This window comes from Protopterus annectens, chromosome 1.part2 (genome assembly GCF_019279795.1).
Source record: "Protopterus annectens isolate FY-2018-M chromosome 1.part2, PAN1.0, whole genome shotgun sequence".
Lineage (NCBI taxonomy): Eukaryota > Metazoa > Chordata > Ceratodontiformes > Protopteridae > Protopterus > Protopterus annectens.
This window is the reverse complement of record NC_056727.1, coordinates 578,772,663-578,781,962: the sequence shown is the minus strand read 5'-3', so window position 1 is coordinate 578,781,962 and position 9,300 is coordinate 578,772,663. Positions and strand designations below refer to the sequence as shown.

General features: G+C 31.9%; 1 non-coding gene across 1 annotated transcript; it reads right to left on the bottom strand.

The window, feature by feature from the left end:
* Window positions 1–5,501: 5,501 nt before the first annotated feature.
* Window positions 5,502–5,574, bottom strand: TRNAR-CCU. Its single transcript has one exon. It is a non-coding gene; the product is annotated as a tRNA-Arg (tRNA).
* Between the last annotated feature and the right edge of the window lie 3,726 nt (window positions 5,575–9,300).

Below are 9,300 nucleotides of genomic sequence, written 5' to 3'. Positions count from 1 at the left end.
TTATTTATATTAACATCTTGAGAAAAAAAAAAAAAAGCAAAATACAATATAATACAATCATAAAACTATATAACATCCTAACATTAGGAAACTATTTACAACAGTGTCTACACAGATTAAAATGATATGAACATTGTATTAATTATTTATCACCTTGAGTGTTTATGTCCATTTTCTCCATTATTTTCATTAGTGTTCCGAGACGCATCTTGGTATAAGACTGTTGAATAAGACTAAGGATTTATTTAATTGAAAGTTATCATTGAATACTGTTTGAAAAAATAACTAATGTTATTCCAGTATACTTTAAGGCATTTACATTCATAAAAAATATGTTGCCAATCAACTTTAAATTTTAACTCACATCTCCAGCATAATTCATCATTAGCAAACATTGTGGCTAATTTGTGAGGTGCAAACAAACTTCTGTGCAAGAATCTCTAATCATTGCTAGTGAAGTGACAGTGTAGAATGTTTTGAGGACTTAAGAATACATTTTTTATCTTTCTCTGATGGAGGATTACCATTTTCTTTTGTATATTAAGTCCAATATGTTTTTGTGTGATATATTTTTGTTTTTTTAATAATTTTATAAATGTTAGACATATAACCATTACCTTGGAAAGGTTGGTTTGTAATGATTATAATATATTCAATAAGTTTAGGATTGTCTTATCTAACAGAAGTTTGCATTAATTCTATCTTATTTATAGTATATTGTCTCAGTGCTTGAAGAGGTAACCATATGTCTTTATCAATGTTGTATTTGTTAATTATTTGATTATTAGATAAGATCTTTCCTAATTCTATTAATTGATGCCAGAATAATAAATTTCATTTCTTTAATACAGTCATCTTATTGATTTGGTATGTTTCTTAATTATTGGTTGTAAAGGCTATTGGAAAAAGTGGGAAGGACCAGGAATTGATGCTAGGATTTTTGTTAAACTTCTTAAAGTTTGTCAATGTAAATTTTATATACTGAGATGGTATTTCAGTACTTTTATTTTCTAGTATATGGTCTTTAACCATCCAATAAAGGGGATTTGGTAATATAGACAAGTGATCATGAATTTGAGAGTGTATAGTTTCTAACCAGATTAGTTCATGATTTTGTTCCCATATTGGAGTGTAAGATGAGTTTAACCATAATGTCATATTTTTAACAATGGAAGAAAGTATATATGTTTCAATATCTGGTAAATTTATCCCGCCATCTTCCCAATCCACCAAGTGATTGTTTATAGCAATTCGAGGTTTGTTTGGGAACCATAAAAAAATTAAAGCTAGTTTATTATATTTTTGAATAATATACTTGGGGGAGGAAGAGAAAAGACTTTCTTTGAGGTATAATATTTTAGGAAAAACTATTAATTTGATCAATAATAACCTTTCTTCCATTGTAAATAGGTATTTGTTCCAGTTAAACTTCATTAGTTCAGTTTTACCTAATATTGTATTATAGTTTAATATAACCAAATCATTTAAATAATTTGTCAGATAAATAACTAAATAATGGTGTTTGTCCTCTGTTATAATATATTTGGAGAACTTTTTATTTATGATTTTTTTCTTTTTACTGTTGGAAAGTAAATCTTTTGTTTTATTTTCATTGAACTGTAGTCCAGAAATATTTTGGAAAATAGATAAAGCGTTAAATAAAGCTTGTAGAGAATTATTTGAATCAGACAGGGTCAACAGTATGTCATCAGCAAAGAGTTGGAGTTTTAAATTTAAGGCTCTGTTAATTTGTATACCTTTAATTTTATTATCTAATCTAACCATATTTGCAAAGGGCTCTATCAGTAGTGTAAATAATAGGGGTGACAAAGGACAACCTTGTTTAGTCCCTTTCATAATTGCAATAGGTCCTGATCTATGTGATCCTAGTTTAACGTATACTAGGGAATTTTCATACAGGGATTTAATTAATGCAATGAGGTCTGTAGGGAACTTGTATTAATTTAGAACTAGAAATAGGTAATTCCAATCAACAGAATCAAAGGCACTGTTGATATATAATGAGATTATAGTTAAATCTAAACCTTTTAAGTTTATTATGGTCAATTAGGGTTAGAATTCTCTTAATATTATCATAAATATTTCTCCTTTTTATAAAGCCTGTTTGGTCTTCATGTATTAATAAGGGGAGAAAATGTTTGATTCTATCTGTAAAACTTGCCATAAACATTGTATAGTTTACATTTAGAACAGTTATGGGCCTATATAAGGTGCAATGTTTCTCATCTTTACCTGGTTTTATTATAGGGGATATTAATGAATATTTCCAGGAGAGAGGTATGTTTGCATCTTCTCTGACTGTAGTGTATACTTTTAAGAGTAAAGGTAGGTCATGCCCCGGTAGTAATTTATACATCTCTGGTAATATATTGTCTAGACCAGGGGCTTTATTTGATTTAAGTTTGCTTATTTGTGATTTTAATTCAGTCATAGCAATTGGTTTATTAATAATACTTATTTGTTCTTGTGTTAATATAGTGAGTATATATTTTGAGTAATGGTTTGATGTGTTGGGGAGATAAGAGCTGTGAATTTGAAGAGTTAAGTGCATTGCAATGGAGTTTGAAAGCTTCTAAAATATTGTTTAAGTCAGTGACTTTCTTCTTTGTATAAGGGATATATAACTCTTTTATTTGTTTAGTTTTAATATTTTTTGTTCTATTTGCTAATTGTCTCCAATAAGTGAGATTCATTGAGTAAGAACTTAATTTAATTTTTTCTAGGCTAGTCATAATTTTATGGTGTAAAATTTCAGAATACTTATTATTTGTTTGAACAAGTTCTGGTATTAGATCTGTATTTCCTTTTTGTATTTCTAGTTTAAATTTATCTACTTTATTTTGTAGATCTAACATATCTTTGTTCCTTGTTTTTTGCTTATGAATATACCAAGATAAAACTTTATCATAGATGTATGCTTTTAAGGAGTCCCAGATATATATTTCTGATATGTCTTCTACTAAGTTCACTTCTAAAAAATACTTTATTTCCTTTATGTAAAATTCCTTAATCTCTTTTAATTTTGTTATATGAAGGTATTTTGGTGATTGAAATTGAATGAACTGGGATAAGATCTATTTTAAAAAATAATGCATTGTAGTCCAATAAGGGGCAAGTTATAACCTTGACTCCTTCTAATTTTGTTGTTAAATCATTTGATACATATACGCTAACAATTCTAGAGTGGGAATTATGTCTACGCAAATAGAAGGTGAAGAATAATGAAGGTGTGTCAGTAAATTCATTGATATCCTTAATAAATAATTATTTAGTATCTATGAATTTTCTAAGGGCTTTTGATGTGGAAGATTTCTTTCTTTTCATTTTTGAATCTGCGTCTTTATTGTCCATGATATAATTAACATCTCCCACTATTATTAAAATGCCCTTTGCAAAATGAATTATGCCTTCAAAATGATAGTTAACTGTTTTTACTCCAACTCCTGGGATCCAGTGTAAATTGACTAGTGTATAAATGTTTCTATTCATTTCAATGGTTATTAAGCAAAACATACCAGATGAATCATAATGACAGTTAATTATTTTAGGAATAACTGTCATATTTCTATATAATATAGCTACCCCTCTCGTTTTCTGTTTAAATTGGGAACTTACTAAAACTGTGTAATTGTTAAAATTTAACTTATTTATATCTTGCTCTAAAATGTGCTTTTCTTGTAGAAATAGTAGATAAGGTTTATGTAAGTTAATGTATTTAAATAGACTTCTCTGTTTTATATTATTCTTTAAACCATTAAAGTTGATAGACAGTCATATTCTTAATTTAAATTGAAGGTTATTTAAACAGTGTATATGTATGGTATAGGACATTAAATATGAGCTTGTAAAATATTCAAAGTAGCTTCCTGTGTAAAATGTATGTACAATTCTGATATACACCAAAAACTAATAAAAAAGATACTTACAAATTTATAAAATCTAACAAGATAATCATTACTTAACACTATGAGGTAGTAAACCTCTTCCCTGTGTAGTAAATCTACTCAAGCAAACCCTCTAACTATATACAATATGAGTAAATCTGCACTCTCTACCTTCTAATTTGTGTAAGATCTTGAATATTTAGATATAGATTCAAATACTCAGCTTAGATTTAAAAATTAAAATTTATTACTAGATTATTTATTTACTCATATAGTCATTTGTAAAGGAAAGAGAGAAAAAACAAAGACTTACAGTCATATGAGCACAATCAGATGTTATCAAATCAAAATGCATCAAATGTTTGTAATTAGTTTATAAATCAAATCTTGACTATTATGAAGTATTTCCGCAATGGAATCTTTTTATTACTGTATTTGTTATTACAATTATATTGTTGTTACTACACAGACAAAAATTAACATTTCATTGCTCATGTTTTAAAATATTTTGATTGAAAACACATTTATAACAAACATTTAGCTTGATGGAAGAAAGTGAAATCCATATTAAAATCAATAATCTTCTTAATAGCTTTAAAGCTTACTATAAAGGTGGTACAACATTAAAGAAAGATGTTTCACTAAAAAGAAACACAAGTTTAATAATCCTAGTACCAACATGAAGGTGATTTACTTAGTCTCTTTACATATCTAAAATGTCAAACCTTCAAGTAATACTTGGCAAAATAAGTAAAATGATCTCTTAGTACTCTTTTATACTTTTTTAGTTTATGGTATGTATCATATGGTCTGATGGTATTAATATTATAGTGATAGTTTATGTCCATCATAGTAATAGATATTCACATTAGATGTAATAAAAACACACACACACACACATATATATATATATATATATATATATATATATATATGTATATGTATATATATATATATATATATACACACATATATATATTCATTAATCTGTCAGCATACTTAATTCATGTGTACTATAGCTACAGTTTGTATTTGACATCTAAAGAGAGCTACTTTACATCTAGACAGATATAATCCTGCTGTTATTACTGATGTTTTTTGATATTGTCTGAAATGAACTACAGGAATGTTATGCGTGGAGTTCACCTACATTTGTTCACTAATGTAAGATGTCATTCAAAGCTTTTTGTAAAATATTTATATCATATTTATTTACTACTTCCTTTTAATCATTTTCCCTAATGACTTTGGACATAATAGCAACAGGCTTATTTCCTCTTCATTTCCTTTCACTTTCACCTCTTCTCTCCTCTTTTTCCTTTCATTCTCTTTTCTCCCCCTTTCTTCTCTTGCTTTCCCTTTCTTTTCTCTCTTCCCTCAATCCAATATGATATAAATTTCTTCTTCCCTTTCTTTTCCCCTTCTTATAGGTTCATAGATTAGTACTAAGCTAACTGCCCTAGCGAGCCATTTTAAGCCTAGCCAATTGTCCCTTGTGAGATACAAAACCTGCACCTTGTGTTTGTAAGGCAAACACTTTAGCCATTAGGCCACCCTCCCAACCCCAGCAAATCTTCAGTTGTATCAAGATTATATCACCCCAGAGGGGACTTGAACCCATAATCCCTGGCTTAGGAGGCCAATGCCTTATCCATTAGGCCACTGAGGCCTGATAGTAGCTGTCTTTTCTTACCCCTGATAGTGTAAAAAATAGCAGTCAGTATGATCATATCTGTACGCTCTCTAAGCTGATTACTAATATGTGAAACTAAAATGGAATTGTACTGATTTTTTAATTAAAATCAAAACTTACTTCAGTACCTATCTATCATCACAGTCAGGAGGCAAAAACTGTCACAATTTAGGGAACCACAGTGATCATTATAACAGACAGATATAAATGTGTGCACGTATACATACTACTTCATAATGTATATATTTATATTGATAAATATTTACAGACAAGGCATATGTCAGTGATCTCCAGCCTCACATACTGCCTTCACCTTATACCCAACACACACTGACCACTGTAAATGGCACCTCTTACATATTAAAGGAATGATGAATTTCGTAATAGTCCTGTGCCAAACAACTATTAAGACTAGCTATTAATAATAATTGTTTCATTAAGCCCATTGTAGGCATCAACTTCTAACAGCCGTAGACATTTAATTTTAATGGCCTATTCTTTCCCAAAGTGGCTCAAGGGGGAAAAAGAAAAAAGGAAAGATCTCAGCACAACCATTCAGTGAACAAGGCATTCTCAAAATGCATAAGCTCACCACAGGTGTTCTGCATTTGCACACACATGCCAGACACACAGAAACCTCCACACACCATTGAAGCAAGAACAACCTCTCTTCCCCAATACAGACTTAAAATCAACAGGTGCATCTATCTGAAGAGGAACAGTCACTTTCTGGCATTAAAAGTTTTAACATAACCTCCAAGTAGACACATCCGCGAATACTTGATATCTGTACAGTGACCACAACATGAAAAGGACATTATGTTCTGTGTTTCATCAAGTTTACAAGTTATATAGTACTACAAACTGAGACTTTGTTAACATATTTTTACAACATTGACATTACTTTAGCAAATTATGAAACATCTCGCTCCTGGCCACAACAACATATGCACCTTTACTTTTGAAATACGTATCGCTGACCTGTGATAAGTTCATTTGGTTGCTTCTTTTAGCTGCTCACTTTGTTATAAAGTAATATTTATGTTTTATATGTTCAATTTTAAAGCTTATGATTGTAGTGAAATTTTTAATCAACTGATAGCCTACTTTGAGGATCCATTTTAATCTTTACCCTTTGATCTGTTTTAGTAACATCAGTCAGTGTGTGACTTATACGTCAAAGGGCAATCATCAGGCTGCTTCTGCCTAGCAACAGAGTAATGGTTTATCATTTTTGGAATATGAGAGAGCTCATGAGCATAGCGGGAAGATATGAAGCTTCACATCTTCAAATTAAGATAAGGCTCAAGTGAATCTGTCCCAGGGAATCCACGCAATAAGGAAAGAAAAAAAAAAAGAAAAAATGCAAAACAGGGCCTAGTAATCTTCACCCTGCCTCTCTAAGAAGTACACAGTATCTTGACAACTGAAAATCATCACAGGGAGTAGGTCTCAATCGCTGGCTACTTACATAAACCACAAGCACAGCGATCACTTCAGATATGTTAAACAATTATTTCTGATTACAAATGGAGGACTTTAAATAGAAAATAGTCAGTTCATAGAAACACATAGGGCCTCCGTTCATCCTGCACTATGCCCAGGATACAAAATGTAAAGATCCCATATAGTCCTAGCAAAGTATGGCTTAACAAAAAACAAACAAACAAAAAAAAAAAGTTGCATCAATACAATATCAGAGATAGGTCTGATCTATAGAAATGAAAAACTATGTGTGAGGATGTGAAGTCCTCCATTTATCAGTATTATATTTAATTGCATATACGTGTCAGTGAGTAAGACAAGTTAATACTCAATTGAATGCATCCGATCTGAAAACAAACAGTAACACTATACAAAAATTAAATAAAGTTAAAAGGATATCTTTTTTGATAGATGGTTTCTATAGTGAAAAGTTTAACATTAATGCAGTGTTTATTTATTTTATTTATTTGCAGTCTGTTGTCAGGATGGTCCATTGGGCCAGAAAGAGCCCATTTTCAATGAAGTCCTGGGGAGAAAAGCTCCATAAAAGACAAAAAGACAATATACATAATAAACAAGTTATAAGTAACATAGTTATGCAGACATACAGATAAATATGGCATTTAAGGTACAATTTAGTAAAAATGCAAAACAGAGATTATAAAAAACATAAGTAGATATTTATAAATATATTTGTTCCTATTGTAGAAAATATAACAGTAGGGGCAAGAAATACTTAGGTTTCATGAGAGATTAGTAGGGAAGTGAGATACGGGAGAAATGAGCAGACTGGGAAAGTGTGGAGTGGGAAAAGGAGGAAAGGGGCAGAGAGAGAGAAATGGTGAGTAACTAACTCAGGAGGGAAGGGGTAAGAGTAAGGTAAGAGTATTTTGATAGGAACTATAACATTTAATAACTGAATTTTTATTTGTCCTTTTTTTTTTTTTGTTCCACAGTTTTACAACCATTTTTATCAGCAATTATTTTAGTAGTGTTACTTGCCCAGTCAATTGCTTCCACATGATTAAGTATATTTTTGTTAAATAAGTATTTTGTTGCTGAGTCCAGTGCATCAAATAATTTTGTGCCTTCAGGAAAAAAGACTTTTATTCTGGCTATGAATAATAAATCCATTTTAAATTGCTTCTTTTTTAATGCTTTTATCAAGGGAAGAAATTATTTTAGGTTCATAGGTTTAGGTTCATAGGTTCATAGGTTTATACTAGGCTATCTGCCCTAAGGCATTTATAAGCCTAGCCCAAATTATTGTGGCTTACGCCACCCCTTATATGAAAAAATACTGTGCCCATTAGTTTGTTGTGCCTCTGTCCAGCAGTGACCCAGAGATGATTCCCGGGGTAAACCTACGATCTCCCATCCACAGGTCTAGATTTCTCTTGAACAGAGTCAGCGAGGTGCTCTGCCTCACATGGACCGGGATTTTATTCCACAGCATAGGGAGTCTCTGAGTGATAAATCTATCCCTCCAGCACGTCCTATTTATATCCGTGCTAAGGTTTAAGTCGCTTGCTCTAGTGGTTTTGGTGGATTTGGATTTTTGAGGTGGAGCATGTCCATTAATTCCGGGTTGGACATGGCCTTGTATGTCAGGCACATGTCACCTCTGAGCAGACGGTATGCGACTGAATAGAGCTGGAGTTTCTTCAATCTGGCAGCATATGACAGATTTTGGAGTCCCTTTATCCTTTTGGTGAGGAACTTTTGGGGTCTCTCCAATTGCTGCAGATGTCGGGTGAGATACATCCCGAATGGGGCATTGTACTCGATCATTGGTCTGATAAGTGAAGAGTACAGGGAACAATGACCTCACTAGATCTGGATGTGAATCCCTTCATGATCAGGTGGGCAATGTAGAAGGTCTTTCTAACCACTTTAGCAATGTGAGTGTCAAAAGAAAGGCCACTGTCAACCTGGGTCCCCAGGTCCCTGATAACCTCTTCTGTGCTTAGTGGATTGCCACCTATATGGTAGCTTGGGGTTACCTTGTTTTTCCCGAAGGGTATGACTATACATTTTTGGCGTTTAACTTCAGGCCATGGCTCTGGCACCAGCTATCTGTTTCCGTGGAGTCCCTTCTGAAGGATATCAGTGTCCGATGCACTTTCCACTATGGCTTCAGTTTGCAGTCATCTGCAAACTTTGTCAGCCAAAGTCCTCCCATGTTGGCCTGTACTTCTGAGAAGTAGATGCCAAACA